Genomic DNA, 21045 nt, shown 5'->3' with positions numbered 1-21045 from the left:
ATTACATATTTTTGTTACTGACTAGTATAGTGTCCAATCTAAAAGGACGGTAGCACAGTGGTTAGCACAGTTGCTTCTCAGCTCCAGGGTCCCAGGTTCAATTCCCGGCTTGAGTCACTCTCTGTGAGGAGTCTGCACTTTCTCCCCGTGTCTGCGTGGGTTTCCACCGGGTGCTCCGGTTTCCTCCCAGTCCAAAGATGTACAGGTCAGATGGATTGGTCATGATAAATTGCTCTTAGTGTTCAAAAAAGATTAGCTGGGGTTACTGGGTAACAGGGGTAGGGTAGAGGCATGGGCTTAAGTAGGGTGCTCTTTCAAAGAGCCGGTGCAGACTCAATGGGCCAAATGGCCTCCTTCTGCACTGTAAATTCCATGATTCCTCTATGACACAGCTCAGAATAGGGATGTTTGGTTTGTGTTTCCTGTCTGCAAAACCTCTCTGCTCATCGCCTGGGAAAGGTGATTACAAAGGACATCGCTGTAAGTAAAGGGTAGAAATCCAGAACTGACAATTCTAGTCATCAGAGAACATACTTTTCCCTCTCAAACTATAAATCACTGTTCTCCACACACTCCCTATTGATTATAGATCGAATACATCCTCCTATCACATTACCATGGGCACCTCACCAGCAGAGAGACAGGAAGGCGCTGGAGGATGGACTGGAAATGGGGCTCTACCAATCAGGGCACAAGGTTTGGGACAATGTGGGGGGGGGGGCTTTGGTATCGTGACCCACAGGGTTCAGTTCTCATGTCCAAAGCAGGGAGTCACGGGAACAGGGTACAGAGGAACCAAAGAGAAACAATTTGGATCCTGAACATTGTGAACATTCTTTACTCTGGTTGTCTTTGATCCTCAAGTCATTTTGTCTTTCTCACCTTGTTTGTTTCATTAATTAACATTTGTTATAAAAATGTTGATTTTTGAGACTTTTCATGATTAGATTGATGCACTTTTGGGAAAGTGGGTGAGAGGGGTTGACAGGCTCTTATTAAAAATAAATTTAGAGTACCGAATTATGTTTTAGCCAATTAAGGGGCAATTTAGCAGAGCCAATCCACCTACCCTGCACATCTTTGGGTTGTGGGGGTGAGACCCATGCAGACACTGGGAGAATGTGCAAACTCCACAAAGACAGTGACCTGGGGCTGAGATCGAATCCGGGTCCTCAGCGCCATGAGGCAGCAGTGCTAACCACTGCATCACCATGCCGTCCCTGACAGACTCTTTTAACAGAAAGTGAGTCCCTCCAAGGTAATTGACAAAGGAGCCAGAGGGACAGATGAGATTTTATTTTTGACACAGCGATGTTAGACAATGGGCTTCCGGGAGTCAATACAGCCTTTATCCCTCTTTCCCAAATTCGGGAATGATTCACAGTGATAACCCTTATTGGGGACAGCAGTTAGATTTTATTCAGTAGCTGACACATGCTAATGTCTGAGCAGTTGTATCAAAGTGCAGCAGCATTCCCATTATACTCTGGGTAGAAGCACCATCTCCAGGTAAATGCTCCCTGCTCTGCCCCAGATGCCATGGTCCCAGTCAGTGGAATATGTAAAACCGCAACAAATCTCTGTGCTCGGGGAATCCCTTCTTATACTTTATTACATCACAAAGTCTGTGGAGACTGATTTAACCCAATCATTGCTGAGCTAACATTTGAACGGACCAATTACAAAACCTGCCATTGAACCATCTGTACCCGCTCAAGCCACATCAAACTCGCAAACAATTGTCTTCCCCACGCTCCGTCCCCAGTACAGGGAGTCAGCATTCCCATGTCAAGCAGTGAAAACATGATGGCCTTGACACTCAGGGTGTTGTCTAGGATTCCAGGCATTCTTGTTTTCTCTGTCCTCTGGGATCTGTTTATCTCCCTGTTCCCACACAGCAAGTTGTCTGTTCTCAGCTCTGTTCGATTTCTGCTGGAGTTTGGTCCCTTTTACACCTTTCGGATCAATAAAACATTTGGTCAGCGAAGACCCAAACCACAATTTCCCATCCTGTCACCTGTCAACCATCCTTACCCAGAGCGTAATCTCAACAGGAATAAAAACAGGAGTGGAACAATCAAATTCAAAATAAATCCACAGCCAGTCATAGAATTTAATTTAATGTTCACTAATTAGCAAGAAAACCCGAAGCAGGGAGTCCCCCAGGATTCTTACACTCCACACCTTGAGGGAGAGGAGAACTCTCTCTCTGACCCCTCACTCAATTTCACTCCGTTATTTTCCAGTACTGTTCTGGCTCCACCTGGGGTAACATCTACTCGATCTTTTCATCTCCTGAAGGAGCGCTGTGAGTTCTTGGTTACTGGTACAGTGGGACAGATGTTTCAAGGAGTAGATGAAACATGGACGTAAAAGATTCTCCAACTCTCTCTTTACCCCCGTTCAACTTGTGAGCACTTCTTACTTGTATTATTTCTCCCAAGTCCATTATTGGCCCAACTGAATTTTTAAATTAAAAAATACATATAGTTACAGGATGTGGGCCTTGCTGGCTAGACCCAGCATTTATTGAACATCCCTAGTTTCCTTAGAGAAGGTAGTGGTGAGCTGCCTTCTTGAACCACTGCAGTCCATGTGATGTTGGTATATCCACTGTGCTATTAGCGACTGAAGGAACAGCAATATATTTGCAGATCAGGATGGTGTGTGGCTTGGAGAGGAACATCTACATGGTGCTGTTCCCATGTGTCTGCTGTCCTTGTCCTATATGGTAGTGGTCATGGGTTTGGAAGGTACTGCCTGAGGAGCCTTGGTGAGTTCCTGCTGTGCATCTTCTAGATGGTACACACACTTCTGCTCCTGTGCCTTGGGTGGTGGAGGGAGTGAATGTTTGTGGGTGGGTGCCAGTGAAACAAGCTGCATTGTCTTGGAAGGTGCCGACCTTATTTAATTTTGGAGATGCACTCAGCCAGGTAACTGGAGAGTGATCCATCACACTCCTGAACTCGAGATAATGGACAGGCTTTCAGGAATGAGGAGGTGAGTGACTCACAGCAGGATTCCCAGCCTCTGACCCACTCTTGTAGCCACAGTATTTATATGGCTAGTCCAGTTCAGTTTCTGGTCAATGGTAACCCCCAAGATGTTGATAGTGGGGTATTTAGCAATGGTAATGCCATTGAATGTCATGGGGAGGTGGTTAGATTCTCTCATGAGGGAGGTGGTCATTGCCTGGCATTTGTGTGGCTCAAAGTTACTTGCAGGACTGCAGAGCTCAAATCTGATCGATTGGTTGTTGGATCATTTAGCTCTGTCTATTGATTGCTGCTTTTGATGTCTGGCATGCAAATAGTCCGGTTTCATTCATAATACCATTCCTGCCTCGCAGTGCCAGGGACCTGGATTCAATTCCAGCCTTGGGTGACTGTCTGTGTGGAGTTTGCACATTCTCCCCGTGTTTGCATGGGTTTCCTCCATCGCTCTGGAGTCCTCTCACAGTTCAAAGATATACAGGTTAAGTGGGTTTATGGGGATATGGCGGGGGAATAGACTGAGGTAGCTGCTCTGGGTACGGTTGGTGCAGACTCGATGGGCCGAATGGTCCCCTTCTGGGACTGTAGAATTCCATTCTATGGAATAAACATCCTTGCGGATTCTTACAGCTTTGTGCTGGGCCATTTCAGAGTCAACCACATTGCTGTGGATCTGGAGTCACACGTAGTCTAGACCAGGTAAGGAGGCAGATTCCTTCCCTAAAGGGAATTAGTAAACCAGATGGGTTTTTTCTACCAACAATGGACAAGATCATTCGACTTTTAGTTCGCGTTTTTAATATATGTATTTTATTCCAAACACAATCAATTATACAAACAACAACCGAATACCATTGGCTTTCAAACAGTTTGTCATTTTCCCCCTTTTCTTCCCTAAACTACCCCAACATTCCTTTCCCAACTGCTGCCCCCCCCCCCCAACCCCGGCGACAAACAGATCCTCAAATAGAGACAGAAAGACCCTCCATCTTACGTAGAACCCTCTTTACCCTCGGAGAACGTACTTAGTCTTCTCCAACTGTAGAAATTCCGCCAAATCCCCCAACCATGCGAATACCTTCGGTGGGGCGACCGACCTCCAACCCAGTGAGATTCGCCACCGGGCAATCAGAGTGGTGAAGACCCACTTCCCCTCCAGCAGCTCTGGCAGATCTGAAACACCAGAAAGCCCCACCAAAGAGCACGGCTCCATCGTCACCCCCACACTTCCGGCAGGGTCTTGGAAATCAATGGCCAGAATCCCCCAACTTCGGGCACACCCAAAACATGTGAACATGATTGACAGGCCCCCTCCTGTACCTCTCACATCTGTTCTCAACCTCCGGGAAGAACCCACCCATACGAGCTTGAGTCATAACATGCAAAAAACAACATAACATTTACAAAACTTGTATATACACGTCGAGACAGAACGATCCCACCATTAGTCCTCCCCCAACCCAAGCTCCTTGACAAAGTCATCCGCTTCCTCTGGCATCATAAAATAATGCCGTTTGCCCTTGCGAAAGTCACCCAGAGTTTGTCCGGGTACAACACCCCAAACCAGAGCTTGGTCAAAAGAGCGCCACCTGAGCTCTGTTAAAACCCGCCTGCCATTTGGCCAGGTCAGCCCCAATGTCCTGGTAGATCCGGATCAGATTCCCCTCCCAGCTACAGTCTCACATTGACTTCACCAACCTCAGAATCCTCTCCTTCTCCTGGAACTTGTGCATCCGGCCGATCACTGCCCACGGTGGCTCACCAGCTCTCAGCCTCCGTTGTAATGATTGGGAAGCCCGATCCACCTCCGGGGCCTTATCGCAGACCCCCTTCTCAACCAGCTTCGTGAACATTTTCAATACATAGCCCGTGGCACTCGTTCCCTCCACCCCTTCCTCAGACCTACAATTCACAGATTCTGTCGCCTGGACTGATTCTCCTGGTCGTCCACCTTCGCCCTCAGCACCTTGCAGGCCTCTCCCAGCATCACTATCTCTGCCTCCAGCAACACAATCTGATCACTGTGATCCAACACCATCCTTTCCACCTCTCGGATCATTGCACCTTCTGACTCCAGGCGCTCCACAACCCACTCCAAAGTCCCACGAAGAGGGGCTACTGCTTCCTCAATCACCCTGGACCAGTTCTCTTGCATCTCTTTCCGATGCTGCCGAAACATCCTCCAACTCCACCATACTCTCAGTTGCTGCACCACACAGATCCTCCATCTCAAGCCAAGGCTTTACTCAACTTTTGCCGGGTGTTGTAACCTGCTGATATTCCACTTTGGAGGAGAAACCACTTCCCTCCACTTATTCTGCACTTTATACAAACTAAGTCGCCATTAACTGGGCAGAAAGGGCCAGAAATCCAAGCTTCCAAGATGCAGCCACCTTGTGTGCAGCCGATAAATTCATGGCCTCCACTGGAAGTCATTCCAGGACATTTTTGTCATTTAATCTCACCAATCCCTGACTTTCCCTTTTGTTCTCCCTGACCCTCCCCCTTTCTCACCAGCATCAAACCCATCACATTTCTCCCTCTCTTTAGTTCTGAAGTAGAGTTACATTGGACGTGAAACGTTAACTCTGTTTCTCTCTCACAGATGCTGCCAGACCTGCTGCGTTTTTCCAGTTCTTTCTGTATTTATTTTAGATCTACCTGTAATGGGGGGAAAACACTATTATTATTCAGGATAAAATAAATGTCCTTCATCAATTTTTGTGGATCAATTCAGTGGAAATGCGCTCTCCCAGGCTCAAAGAGCATCAACCCACTGGAAGCAAAGTTGTGAGATCGGCCAATCCAGCAGAAAGAAACTCTCCGACCCTCCCACTTCACCAAGTGTCAGAATGAACATGGTTCAGTCCTGGATGTGATTAACAGCAGTAATAACAGCATAATCCAACCCCTCTCTTCACTCGTGAACTTGCTGGTGTCTCAGCAGAAGTGTTGACCGAGTGAATCCCTTCTCACACACGGTGCAGGTGAATGGCCTCTCCCCTGTGTGAACTCGCTGGTGTGCCTGCAACGTGGCTAAGAGAGTGAATCCCTTCCCACATTCAGAGCAGGTGAATGGCCTCTCCCCAGTGTGAATTCGCTGGTGTGCCTGCAGATTGGGTAGCTGAGTGAATCTCTTTCCACAGTCAGAGCAAATGAACGGCCTCTCCCCAGTGTGAATTCGCTGGTGTGTCTGTAGGTGGGATAACCGAGTGAATTCTGTCCCACAGTCAGAGCAGGTGAATGGCCTCTCCCCAGTGTGAACTCGCTGGTGTCTCTGCAGGTGGGATAACCGAGTGAATCCCTTCCCACAGTCAGAGCAGGTGAACGGCCTCTCCCCAGTGTGAACTCGCTGGTGTGCCTGTAGGTTGCTTATTTGAGTGAATCCCTTTCCACACTGAGAGCAGGTGAACGGCCTCTCTCCGGTGTGCAGGAGCTGGTGTGTCAGCAGATGGGATGAGATTCGAAACATCTTTGTGCAGTGAGAGCAGCTGAACGGTCTCTCCCTAGTGTGAACTAGTTGGTGTGTCAGCAGTCTGGAAGAAGCACTGAACCCCTTCCCACACGTGGAGCAGGTGAATGGCCTCTCCCCGACGTGGACTGGCTGGTGCTTCTTCAGGTTAGATAACTTAGCAAATCCCTTCTCACACTGAGAGCAGGTGAACGGCCTCTCCCCAGTGTGAATGCGTCGATGAGTTTCCAGTGCTGATGGGAATCTGAATCCCTTCCCACAGTTCCCACATTTCCAAGGTTTCTCCATGGTGCTGGTGTCCTTGTGTCTCTCCAGGTTGGACGATCAGTTGAAGGCTCCCACCGAACTCGGGTATGGTCACTCCCCGCTGTTTTTTTCAGGCTGTGTAACTGGTTAACGCTCTTTTCAGTCAGTACTCTGGAACACTCTCCCTCAGGTATGCGTGTCTCGATGATTTTCCAATCACACTGATGGTTAAATCCATCTGAAGCAGAAAGAATAGACAAATCTTTTTCCTTCTCAATTCAAAGGCCGAAGATATTCAAGTCCCGGTGAATTGAGTGAATCAGTCAAATCGAGACGTGAGGTTTGGTTTGAGATTTCTGTCTGTAATTCTTCCTCTGCTGATATCCTGTAAAAGGAGTTTACAAAAGACATCACTGTCAGTACAGGATCGGAATTCAGAACTTTTCTGGTTTCTATGGTCCTCTCTCATTTCCCCAAATCTGTAAATCTACATCCCACACACACACCCTCCACTCTCACTCTGCTGTATCTAATATTCACCCTCCCAATTCTCCAGAAGGTGCTGATTCAGGCTGATTGACAGATCCCTGCTCACTGCTCACTCATCACAGAGAGATGAAAATCTTCATGCAGGCTGCTAGCCTATCGGAAATATGTAACAGGACTAAAATTGTGTTTGATGTATCGGATTGTTCCAGTTGGTTAAAATATACGGGGTTGTGATTGATCATGATCTGGAACTTTCTGGATTGGATGGACGCTGCAGGGTTACTTTTGTCAATAATAGATTATTATTATCCTCCTGTAACCAAAGGCTAGCCTACTCACTATTTACCACCACCAATTTTCACACAATCCGTGAACTTACTGAGAGACCTGGCCCAACCTTTCCAGAATCTGCACACTGGAATCACTTCCTTTTCCTTCAGAACCAGAGACCTTCCGGTCCTCCAACTATTCCCATTGGTCAACACCTCAGCTGAAAGGTCAGGAGGTGGGATCTTTCTGCACATGCGCAGCTCCCCATCGCTCCCATGGACATGGGCAGTCCGGGCCGCCCGCGCGGCGAATAGAGCGGTTTCGTCCCCGCGGTGGGCTATGGGAGCTGTAACCGCCATTACCCATCCTGTTTCCAGTCTCCAAACTCCTTGGCATGGGATGAAATGTGTGTGTGTGTGTGGCGTGTGGCCGGGGGGGGGGGGGGGGAGATGACTCCACCCTGACACACAGTACATATGGGTAGTCAGTGGATTTGATTGTGGCGCCCCTTAACAAAACAGTTTGTTAACTTAATATGTAAAGGTTAGACACGTGGGTGAAATATTGGGGAGCGCAATAGTTTAGTGTGAAACTGAACTCGAGTGTCAGCGCCTTCAGGGGAGGAGATTTTGGGGAAAAGCAGGAGGATAGTGGAATGAGTTAGCGTTGAAATTAATAGGAAGGAGAGAATATGTGGGGGAATGAGATGTAGAATTTCTGAGAGCAGTATTTTGTGTCACATCATGATCTTCGACAACCTTCGTGAAACTTTGTTTTACAATGTTCCTGGAAAATCCTTGGCATTTTTTTATTAAGTCAAATGTGCTGACCAATAGGGCGGCACGGTGGCACAGTGGTTAACACTGCTGCCTACAGCGCTGAGGAGCTTGGTTCGATCCCAGCCCAAGTTGACTGTGTGGAGTTTGCATAATCTCCCTGTGTCTGCGTGGGTTCACCCCCGCAATCCAAAGATATGCCGGTTAGGTGAATTGGCCACATTAAATTGCCCCTCAATTGGAAAAAAAGAATTAGGTACTCTAATTTTTTTTTTTAATGTGCTGTCCAAATGCAATTAATGCTTTATTGAAGACAGCCACTTGAACTCCTCGACTACTCCCAAATACCAAGTACCTGTTCATGAACAGTCTGATCAACCATCTAATTCACACAAACCAGCCGAGCCCACCCATTAGCCTGGTATTGCCTTTAACTCTGACATTGTCCATTCCGGGTTCAAGAGAAAATGTTTCACTCACAGAACATTTCAGATCATTGTTTCCAATATTGCCCAATCAATGCCTTTCCCAATCCGGTATCTGAGTGAGCTGCTGAGGCAATAAATTCAACTACAAACATCAAATGGGATTTCTTCCAATATATCTTTGAAGAGCAGATCTTTTTTCAAGTGGACTAAATTGGTTATGTTTTCTCGGTCACAGTCCTTTCCGACAACAATTATTAATTATCAGCCAGTCTTATTCAAATTATGGAGTCTGTTTTATACAGTAAGAAGTCTCACAACACCAGGTTAAAGTCCAACAGGTTTATTTGAAATCAAAAGTTTTCGGAGCACTGCTCCTTCATCAGGTGAAGTGCTCCAAAAGCTTGTGATTTTAAATAAAGCTGTTGGACTTTATCTTGGTGTTGTGAGACTTCTCACTATGCCACCCTGTCCAACGCTGGCATCTCCACATCATGTTTTATACAGGACAAAGCATCTGCTTGTTCAGTACCCCATTCACCATCTGAAACAGTGACTCTCTTGACATCCTGAGCACAATGGTGGCAGTGTGTGTACCATCTACAAGATATTTCACTGTAGCACAGTGATAGGGCAGGATGTTAGCACAGTAATAGGGGCAGCACGGTAGCACAGTGGTTCGGGCAGCATAGTGGTAAGGGCAGCACGGTAGCACAGTGGTTAGCACAGTTGCTTCACAGCTCCAGGGTCCCAGGTTCGATTCCAGGCTTGGGTCATTGTTTGTGCAGAGTCGGCACATTCTCCCCGTGTCTGCGTGGGTTTCCTCCGGGTGCTCTGGTTTCCTCCACAATCCAAAGATGTGCAGGTTAGGTGGATTGGTCAAAGTAAATTGTCCTTAGTGTCCAAAAAGGTTAGGTGGGGTTACTGGGTTATGGGGATAGGGTGGGGGCATGGGCTTAAGTGGGGTGTTCTTTCCAAGATCCGGTGTAGACTCGAAGGGCTGAATGGCCTCCTTTTGCACTGTAAATTCTATCATCTATGAGCTCACCAGGCCTCCTTCAACATCACCTTCCCAACCCATAACCTTGACTGTCATGAAGGACAAGGGCAGCAAACACATGGGAACAGCACCACCTGAAATTCCCTTAGGACGACTTGGAATTATCTGCTTCAGGGTCTGTGAATACAAAAAGTGCTTCAGATCAATATCTGTGTGTACACAAACCTCTTTAATTCAGAGTCTGTCCAGACCCTGGTCCCTTTCAGCTCAGTATCAGCTTGCTCAGCCCATTCTGCTGCATTCTGGGCAGGTTTTAACTTGGCTATTTCCTGATCTTTAGCCCCTACCCTCTGATCCTCGCTATTTTTACATTTATAAGCGTGGCGCTGTTTCAACATTAAGATCCCCACCCTAAACTTGAGCATGTTTTCCATGTTAAAACACCGCATCTCAAACAAAGTTTTTAACACATCAAATGCCAAAACGTTTTTTTAACAAGTATTTCATTGGCTGAAGAGGTGGGAATCTTCTGTGATGCAAGTTCTTCGCTCACAATGTACAGCACCCGAACCAGGCCATTCAGTCCCTGTTATTTATACTGTACACGAGACTCCTCCACTTTACTTCATCAAGCTCCAGCTTTCTTCCTCATGTGTTTACCCAGCTTCCCCTTACATACACCTGTATTGTTCACCTCAAACACTCTGTGTGGCAGCGAGCTCCACATTCTCACCACTCTTATCCTTCTCTTCTCCTTCATCTGTTCATCCAGCCACCCTTGATATACATCAATACTATCCACCTCATCCACTACCCGTGGTAGTGAGTTCCACAATTACAACTGTTCGCTTCGGAAGAGGATTATTTTTGTAACCTTTGTCTTTATCCCTTTTAGTTACTGCCCAGTTTCTCAGCTCGATTTGCTGTTCCTGGAATGGGGTAAAGGATAGGGAAAGGATGAGACTGAGGCTTCATATCACTTCCCCGAACACCGTGGCTCAGTCAATCTCATACTCTCGCCTCTGAGGCTGAAGGGTTCAAGTCCCCCCTCCAGAGACTCGACTCCCCCATAATCCAGGGCTGATTCTCTTTCAGTCTTCTGCTGCCAGGTTCCTAAACTCTGGAATTCCCTCCCTTGACCCCCTCCACTTCTCTCCCCTCCTTCAACACTCTGCTTAAAACCTACCTTTTCCTTTCGGTGACATCAAGGACTTGAAAAACTCACGGGAGATAATTTATTTGAAATTAATCCAGAATAATAAATTCCCAGCCCAGTTACAGGGATTATTAACAACAACAGAAAATACCTCAACTGTCAGAGTGAACATGGTTCAGTCCTGGATATGATTAACAGCAGCAATAGCAGAAGAATCCAACCCCTACATTCAAACAGAAACTCACTGGTGTGTCAGGATATTGTCAGGGAGTGAGTGACTCCCGTCCCACTGTTATGGGCCAGGGCTTAGGCAACTCCAAAATGTATTATGGAGTTCACCTGATCTACAACCTTTATGTTGAATTTGGCTAGGATGAGCGCAACATTTTTCAAAATTTTTCATTTTTCAAAAGCCTTCGCCTCAGTTGTGATTCAACAGACTCCCTAGACACCTTAATCAAAACAAGGTTTATTCGAAGAATATAGTTAACATATATATATAAACACACAGCAAGAATGATCAATTACATATATAAAGGCGCCACACAGCTACAGTAATCTATGTATAACATTTAACGAATTCCCTCTTTAACTGTTCCAATTCAATAACAAAATCCAATAAACCAAAAAGCCCTACTCAAACCACACACTGCATTCTCACTTGAATGGGACTGGTCTTTTTCCTGAAATTCTGATCCAGTCTCAACCAGCAGATTTAAACTCCTTCCGGAAACCAAACTATATATTTTTAAGATACCAAAGCAGGTAACCACAACCAATGTTTTTTTTTATTGGAACAGATATTTCAAATGAAAATAGAGAGAGATAGGGAAAATCACTTATTTCCTCCTCTGCACTCAATGCACACAATGAAGCTGAGACCAAACACCTGACAGCGACAGCCCAGCTCCATACACAAAATGACATCACTGAAGCCATGTGATAAGACAATAATCTTTCTTCAAGGGACACTCGCATGACACCACACACACAACATTTAATCAGCCTCTTCCTGGAGTGAACTCACCGTGGCGTCAACAAATTGGAAAACTGGGTGTATCTCTTCACACACAGGGAACACTTAAATGCACCTAAGATAAAAGCTAATTACTGCAGATGCTCAATCAGAAACAAAACAGAAAATGCTGGACAGTCTCACCGGTCTGCCAGCATCGGTGGAGAGAGAATGGAGCTACCGTTCTGGATGTCTCTTTGTCAAAGATGGAGGAAACTGGCAATAAGATGAGATTTCTCCTGTTGTGAGGGGTGGCGGCGTGGAGCAGTGGGGCTGGATAGAGGGCCAGTGACAGGTGGAGATATCGGGGCATGTTTAGCACAGGGCTAAATTGCTGGCTTTTAAAGCAGACCAAGGCAGGCCAGCAGCCGGTTCAATTCCTGTACCAGCCTCCCCAACAGGCGCCGGAATGTGGCGACTAGGGGCTTTTCACAGTAACATAGAACATAGAAAATACAGCACAGAACAGGCCCTTCGGCCCACGATGTTGTGCCGAACCTTTGTCCTAGATTAATCATAGATTATCATTGAATTTACAGTGCAGAAGGAGGCCATTCGGCCCTTTGAGTCTGCACCGGCTCCTGGAAAGAGCACCCTACCCAAACTCAACACCTCCACCCAACACCAAGGGCAATTTTGGACATTAAGGGCAATTTATCATTGGCCAATTCACCTAACCTGCACATCTTTGGACTGTGGGAGGAAACCCGAGCAACCGGAGGAAACCCACGCAGACACGGGGAGGATGTGCAGACTCCGCACAGACAGTGACCCAAGCCGGAATCGAACCTGGGACCCTGGAGCTGTGAAGCAATTGTGCTATCCACAATGCTACCGTGCTGCCCTTAAGAACAAATAAATCTACACTATATCATTTTACCGTAATCCATGTACCTATCCAATAGCTGCTTGAAGGTCCCTAATGTTTCCGACTCAACTACTTCCACAGGCAGTGCATTCCATGCCCCCACTACTCTCTGGGTAAAGAACCTACCTCTGATATCCCTCCTATATCTTCCACCTTTCACCTTAAATTTATGTCCCCATGTAATGGTTTGTTCCACCCGGGGAAAAAGTCTCTGACTGTCTACTCTATCTATTCCCCTGATCATCTTATAAACCTCTATCAAGTCGCCCCTCATCCTTCTCCTTTCTAATGAGAAAAGGCCTAGCACCCTCAACCTTTCCTCGTAAGACCTACTCTCCATTCCAGGCAACATCCTGGTAAATCTTCTTTGCACCTTTTCCAAAGCTTCCACATCCTTCCTAAAATGAGGCGACCAGAACTGTACACAGTACTCCAAATGTGGCCTTACCAAGGTTTTGTACAGCTGCATCATCACCTCACGGCTCTTAAATTCAATCCCTCTGTTAATGAACGCGAGCACACCATAGGCCTTCTTCACAGCTCTATCCACTTGAGTGGCAACTTTCAAAGATGTATGAACATAGACCCCAAGATCTCTCTGCTCCTCCACATTGCCAAGAACTCTACCGTTAACCCTGTATTCCGCATTCATATTTGTCATTCCAAAATGGACAACCTCACACTTTTCAGGGTTAAACTCCATCTGTCACTTCTCAGCCCAGCTCTGAATCCTATCTATGTCTCTTTGCAGCCGACAACAGCCCTCCTCACTATTCACAACTCCACCAATCTTCGTATCGTCTGCAAATTTACTGACCCACCCTTCAACTCCCTCATCCAAGTCATTAATGAAAATCACAAACAGCAGAGGACCCAGAACTGATCCCTGCGGTACGCCACTGGTAACTGGGATCCAGGCTGAATATTTGCCATCCACCACCACTCTCTGACTTCTATCGGTTAGCCAGTTCGTTATCCAACTGGCCAAATTTCCCACTATCCCATGCCTCCTTACTTTCTGCATAAGCCTACCATGGGGAACCTTATCAAATGCCTTACTAAAATCCATGTACACTACATCCACTGCTTTACCTTCATCCACATGCTTGGTCACCTCCTCAAAGAATTCAATAAGACTTGTAAGGCAAGACCTATCCCTCACAAATCCGTGCTGACTATCCCTAATCAAGCAGTGTCTTTCCAGATGCTCAGAAATCCTATCCTTCAGTACCCTTTCCATTACTTTGCCTACCACCAAAGTAAGACTAACTGGCCTGTAATTCCCAGGGCTATCCCTAGTCCCTTTTTTGAACAGGGGCACGACATTCGCCACTCTCCAATCCCCTGGTACCACCCCTGTTGACAGTGAGGACGAAAAGATCATTGCCAACGGCTCTGCAATTTCATCTCTTGCTTCCCATAGAATCCTTGGATATATCCCGTCAGGCCCAGGGGACTTGTCTATCCTCAAGTTTTTCAAAATGCCCAACACATCTTCCTTCCTAACAAGTATTTCCTCGAGCTTACCAATCTGTTTCACACTGTCCTCTCCAACAATATCGCCCCTCTCATTTGTAAATACAGAAGAAAAATACTCGTTTAAGACCTCTCCTATCTCTTCAGACTCAATACATAATCTCCCGCTACTGTCCTTGATCGGACCTACCCTCGCTCTAGTCATTCTCATATTTCTCACATATGTGTAAAAGGCCTTGGGGTTTTCCTTGATCCTACCCGCCAAAGATTGTTCATGCCCTCTCTTAGCTCTCCTAATTCCTTTCTTCAGTTCCCTCCTGGCTATCTTGTATCCGTCCAATGCCCTGTCTGAACCTTGTTTCCTCAGCCTTACATAAGTCTCCTTTTTCCTCTTAACAAGACATTCAACCTCTCTTGTCAACCATGGTTCCCTCACTCGACCATCTCTTCCCTGCCTGACAGGGACATACATATCAAGGACACGTAGCACCTGTTCCTTGAACAAGTTCCACATTTCACTTGTGTCCTTCCCTGCCAGCCTATGTTCCCAACTTATGCACTTCAATTCTTGTCTGACAACATCGTATTTACCCTTCCCCCAATTGTAAACCTTGCCCTGTTGCACGTACCTATCCCTCTCCATTACTAAAGTGAAAGTCACAGAATTGTGGTCACTATCTCCAAAATGCTCCCCCATTAACAAATCTATCACTTGCCCTGGTTCATTACCCAGTACTAAATCCAATATTGCCCCTCCTCTGGTCGGACAATCTACATACTGTGTTAGAAAAGCTTCCTGGACACACTGCATAAACACCACCCCATCCAAACTATTTGATCTAAAGAGTTTCCACTCAATATTTGGGAAGTTAAAGTCGCCCATGACTACTACCCTATGACTTCTGCACCTTTCCAAAATCTGTTTCCCAATCTGTTCCTCCACATCTCTGCTACTATTGGGGGGCCTATAGAAAACTCCTAACAAGGTGGCTGCTCCTTTCCTATTTCTGACTTCAACCCATACTACCTCAATAGGGTGATACTCCTCGAACTGCCTTTCTGCAGCTGTTACACTATCTCTAATTAATAATGCCACCCCCCCCCCACCTCTTTTACCACCCTCCCTAATCTTATTGAAACATCTATAACCAGGAACCTCCAACAACCATTTCTGCCCCTCTTCTATCCAAGTTTCCGTGATGGCCACCACATCGTAGTCCCAAGTACCGATCCATGCCTTAAGTTCACCCACCTTATTCCTGATGCTTCTTGTGTTGAAGTATACACACTTCAACCCATCTCCGTGCCTGCAAGTACTCTCCTTTGTCAGTGTTCCCTTCCCCATTGCCTCATTACACGCTTTGGCGTCCTGAATATCGGCTACCTTAGTTGCTGGACTACAAATCCGGTTCCCATTCCCCTGCCAAATTAGTTTAAACCCTCCCGAAGAGTACTAGAAAACCTCCCTCCCAGGATATTGGTGCCCCTCTGGTTCAGATGCAACCCGTCCTGCTTGTACAGGTCCCACCTTCTCCAGAATGCGCTCCAATTATCCAAATACCTGAAGCCCTCCCTCCTACACCATTCCTGCAGCCACGTGTTCAACTGCACTCTCTCCCTATTCCTAGCCTCGCTATCACGTGGCACCGGCAACAAACCAGAGATGACAACTCTGTCTGTCCTGGCTTTTAACTTCCAGCCTAACTCCCTGAACTTGTTTATTACCTCCACACCCCTTTTCCTACCTATGTCGTTGGTACCAATGTGCACCACGACTTCTGGCTGCTCACCCTCCCCCTTAAGGATCCTGAAGACACGATCCGAGACATCCCTGGCCCTGGCACCCGGGAGGCAACATACCTTCCGGGAGTCTCGATCGCGACCACAGAATCTCCTATCTATTCCCCTAACCATTGAATCTCCTACAACTATTGCTTTTCTATTCTCCCCCCTTCCCTTCTGAGTCCCAGAGCCAGACTCAGTGCCAGAGACCTGGCTGCTAGGGCCTTCCCCCGGTAGGTCATCCCCCCCAACAGCATCCAAAACGGTATACTTGTTTTGAAGGGGAACGGCCACGAGGGATCCCTGCACTGTCTGCCTGTTTGTTTTTTTCCCCCTGACTGTAACCCAGCTATTCTTGTCCTGTACCTTGGGTGTGGTTACCTCCCTGTAACTCTTCTCAATCACCCCCTCTGCCTCCCGGATGATCCGAAGTTCATCCAGCTTCAGCTCCAGTTCCCTAACACGGTCTTTGAGGAGCTGAAGTTGGGTGCACTTCCCGCAGGTATAGTCACCGGGGACACCAGTTGTATCCCTCACCACCCACATCCTACAGGAGGAGCATGCAACTGGCCTAGCCTCCATCCCCTCTTACCTTACAGAATATAGCTGCCCTGTGGACCAACTGGACCTCCGCCCTCCGACTCTGCTCCCAGTCAGCTGCACTCTCTGTAAACTCCTGGCTCTCTTCTCACTCTTTGCGGAAATGTAGGAAACAAAATGAAAGGAGCACCTTACTCCCTCCTCACCTAACTCTCTCAGTCACCAAACTCTCACTATAGCATTCAAATGCACCAAATTCAGCACTTCCTCAGTCACCAAACTCTCACTATAGCACTCAAATGCACCAAATTCAGCACTCCCTCAGTCACCAAACTCTCACTATAGCACTCAAATGCACCAAATTCAGCACACCCTCAGTCACCAAACTCTCACTATAGCACTCAAATGCACCAAATTCAGCACTCCCTCAGTCACCAAACTCTCACTCTAGCACTCAAATGCACCAAATTCAGCATTCAGTGCAAACAAAGTCTGCACTGTAGGGGATCACTTTTATACTGCGAATCGAGCCTCTGAAAACTGGCCTAATCCAATTAACTAATTAACAAGCTCCAGCTGCAAGTGCCTACAAGTAGAAGCTTGTTTAAAGCTGATTGAAAATTCACCTTCTTCTAAACCAAACAGCAACTTTTAAGTTAATTAACTAAATAAAAGAAAGACTAGACTTTAGATAAAAATGAAGCCTTATACTCCCTCTGTCACCAAACTCTCACTATAGCACTCAAATGCACCAAATTCAGCACTCAAACTTCATTTGAAGTCTACTTGTGACAATAAGCGATTTTCATTTCATGAACAACGTCTGGTGCATTTATTTATAAGAAACAATAATGAAATTTGAGACATGATTCACACATGATTGTAAGTAACAGGTTCACAGAATGTGTAGGTGACTATCTGTGTAAAAGAGGTGACTTTAATGTGAATGGTGAGTCAGTCTTAGATTATATAAAATTGGTCTCTTCCTTCATACATCGGAATAAAGCTGATCCTGAGTATCTCCTGGTGGGGACTGGGTTGTCCCACAACGGTCGCCATCAGCATTCTCAGCCTCAGAAGTTTTTGTTTGATTAGTTATTATTCAAAAACACGATTCTTTCGCTGATGACAATTCATTACATAATGATACTGAGAATCAATGATGAAAACACTGATTAATCATCCCCAGTGCATTTCCCGGGTTCAAACACCTCCGGTTACCATCCAAGACCCATATTTTGTTTCAACTTTCAAATTGATGAACAGTTTGACTATTTTCACATCACCTATCAGCAAACATACCTTGCTCCCAATATGTCACCCAGGTGTCTAAATCTTTACACCTGAAGTTAACGAAATATTTTGTAAACATAGAATATAGAACATACAGTGCTGAAGGAGGCCATTCGGCCCATCGAGTCTGCACCGACCCAATTAAGCCCTCACTTCCACCCTATCCCCGTAACCCAATAACCCCCCCTAACCTTTTTGGTGGCTTTATCATGGCCAATCCACCTAACCTGCACGTCTTTGAACTATGGGAGGAAGCCGGAGCACCCGGAGGAAACCCACGCAGACACGGGGAGATGGTGCAGACTCCGCACAGACAGTGACCCAGTGGGGAATCGAACATGGGAAGCCACAGTGCTATCAACTTGTGCTACCGTGTTGCCCCCGCCCCCCCCCCCCCTCTCCCGTAAGGGGGTGTCACAATCAAATCCAGTGACCACCCAGATGTACTTTGTATCAGGGTGGGGTCACCGCGCCCTGCCCCCCTTTTGAACACTGTCCCAGGTGTTTGGAGACTGGGCCCTGGATGAGTAATGGCGTCCGTCGCTCCCACAATCCCGCGCGCTGGGGAAATCGCTCCATCTGCCGTGCGGCAGGCGGCCCAGGACTGCGCATGTTCAAGGGAGAAGAGAAACAGCGCATGTGCAGTGGAGTGCCTACCCCCTGACCGTTCCCTCAGGTTTTGACCAATAGAAAGAGGTGACACCGGACAGACTCTTCTCCTCCAGCGAATCAAAGTGTGGGCTTTGTGTGACTGATTTAGCCCCACACAGACTGAAACTTCCTCCTGTGACTAAAACACTTTCTTTTCGCCCCTTTCCCATTTTCTCATTCTCACCTTCAATTGGTCACTTGCAGCAACTGAAGGGAAAGGAAGTGAATCCAGGGAGGGTGCAGACACTGGAAGGTTGGCCCAGGTCTCTCTCTCTCTCTCTTAAAGACATTGACAGCCTTTGCTCCCTCAGCCTGACACATTTATTTGTCTGACTGAAAGGATGGTCTCTTTCCTAATGTTCACAATTAAAGCGCTGGTTTCCCCAGGATATGGCTGACAATTGAGGGAGCAGTAAATTATCAGAAAGAGATATGTCTACTGTTGTTATATGGTACAGATTAGATATATTATTGATGGTTCAGTAATAAAATATATTTGTTATTATTCCTAGTTTTGTGATATAGGTGTGTATCTATGTTTCATTTTTCCAGTCATTGAGTGATGATAGCACAGAAGGAGTCCATTCATTAATTTGAAACCGTACCGAATCTGTTGAGCAAACTAGTCAGTGCAATTATATCTCTCTATCCATGTTCCCCTGCAGGTTTAGTTCCTAAATGGGCCCAAGCTATTTCATTTTGAAATCAATAATCATTGCAGCTTCCATCAACCTTATAGGCAGGAAGTTAGAATTCCTGACAACTCGCTCCTAAATAAAGTTTTTCCCATACACCCATCTCTAATCAAGCAATACAGTTCGGCAGCACAGTGGTACGGCTGCTCACAATACCAGAGACCCAGGTTCGATTCCAGCCTTGGATGTGACTTGGGTGACATATCCTTTGCTAATGTGGTGACCAGAAGTGTAACCAATATTCTACGTGTGGCCTAACTAAGGTTCTGTGCAGCTGCAGCATGACTTGCCAATTTTTATACTCAATGCCCAGACCAATGAAGACAAGCATGCCGTCTGCATTCTTAGCTCCTTATCCACCTGCGTTGCCACTTTCAGTGATATGTTTATTGTAATTTCCCCATCTACCACAGACAACTTGCCCCTCATACCATGACAGTTTCCTTCTGCAAGAAACATCCAGATAAATTAGGCAAAAGAACCATGTAACCACCATAGCCCATCTTCATGGCTGCTTTGGGAACTAAATATCTTCCAAAGTGCAAACACCTTTTCGTTCTGTGCTCCGCGTCAAACTTGGAACCAGGTAATTGCAACTAGCCTCAAAAATGGTCAGCCCACCGGAGGCAGAGGTGTTAGACTGGCCAGTCCAGCAGAAAGAAACCCTCAAATCATCACCATTCACCAGATATCAGAATGAACAAAATGCAGTCCTGGATGGAAGTGAGAGCAGAAACAATAACAACGGAGCCAACATCTGTAATTTATTGTGAACATGTTGGAGTCACAACGGGTGTGATGATTCACAAACCCCCTCCCCACATTGAGAGCAGATGAATGGTCTCTCCCCAGAATTAACTCGCTCGTGTCTCCGTAGTTGGAACGGATCATTGAATGTATCCCCTGCTCAGAGCAGGTGAATGGCTTCTTCCAGGTGTGAACTCGCTAGTGTTCCTGCAGGGTGTATGGCTATCTGAATCCCTTCTCTCACTAAGAGCAGGTTAACGCCGTCTCCCCTGTTAACTCGCTGGTGCCTCTGCAGGTTGGATAACTGAGAGAATCCCTTCCCACACTTAGAACAGGTGAACGGCCTCTCCCCAGTGTGAACTCGCTGGTGTATCTGCAGATTCGATGAAGTAGTGAATCCTTTCTCACACTGAGAGCAGGTGAACGCCCTCTCCCCAGTGTGAACCCGCTGATGTTTCCACAGGTTCGATGAAGTAGTGAATCCCTTCTCACACGGAGAGCACGTGAACGGCTTTTCCCCAGTGTGAACTCGCTGATGTATCTGCAGGTTTGATGAAGTAGTGAATCCCTTCTCACACTGAGAGCAGGTGAATGGCCTCTCCCCAGTGTGAAGTTGCTGATGTTTCTGCAGGCTCTTTAAAGTAGTGAATCCGTTCTCAAACTCAGAGTAAGTGAATGGCCTCTCCCCAGTGTGAATGCATCGATGAGCTTCCAGCTGAGATGGAGCCCTGAATCCCTTCCCACAATCCCCGCATTCCCACGGTTTATTCATGTTTTAGGTCTCCTCGTGTCTCTCCAGGTTTGGCAATAAGTTGAAGCCTCGTCTACACAAAGAACACGTGTACGGCCTCTCCCTGCTGTGAATGGTGTAATATTTTTTCAGGCTGTGTAATTGGTTAAAGCTCTTTCCACAGTCAGTGCTCTGGAACACTCTCACTCGGGTGTGTATATCTCGGTGCTTTTCCAGTCACACTGATGTTTAAAATCTTTTGAAGCCAACAGAACAGACAAACATTTCTCCTTCTAGATTCATAGTCCGGTGATATCCAGTTCCAAGGAATTGAGAGACTCAGCCAGATTGAGACGTGATGTTTGAGATTTCTGTCTGTAATTCCTCCTCTTCTAATATCCTGTAAAAACAGTTTACAAAA

The 21045-nt window shown here is 46.5% G+C and overlaps 2 long non-coding RNA genes across 2 annotated transcripts in view; both read right to left on the bottom strand.

Moving 5' to 3' along the window:
• The window catches only part of LOC140422408 (uncharacterized), a 176229-nt gene that overhangs the window by 52214 nt on the left and 102970 nt on the right, over positions 1–21045 (bottom strand). The window lies entirely within an intron of this gene.
• On the bottom strand, positions 1282–7636 carry LOC140420737 (uncharacterized). The gene is made up of 2 exons (XR_011946539.1): positions 7580–7636; positions 1282–1955 (listed from the first exon to the last, which is right to left on the bottom strand). It is a non-coding gene; the product is annotated as an uncharacterized lncRNA (long non-coding RNA).

Source organism: Scyliorhinus torazame, chromosome 5 (assembly GCF_047496885.1).
Source record: "Scyliorhinus torazame isolate Kashiwa2021f chromosome 5, sScyTor2.1, whole genome shotgun sequence".
Lineage (NCBI taxonomy): Eukaryota > Metazoa > Chordata > Chondrichthyes > Carcharhiniformes > Scyliorhinidae > Scyliorhinus > Scyliorhinus torazame.
This window is presented reverse-complemented; position numbering and strand designations above follow the sequence as displayed.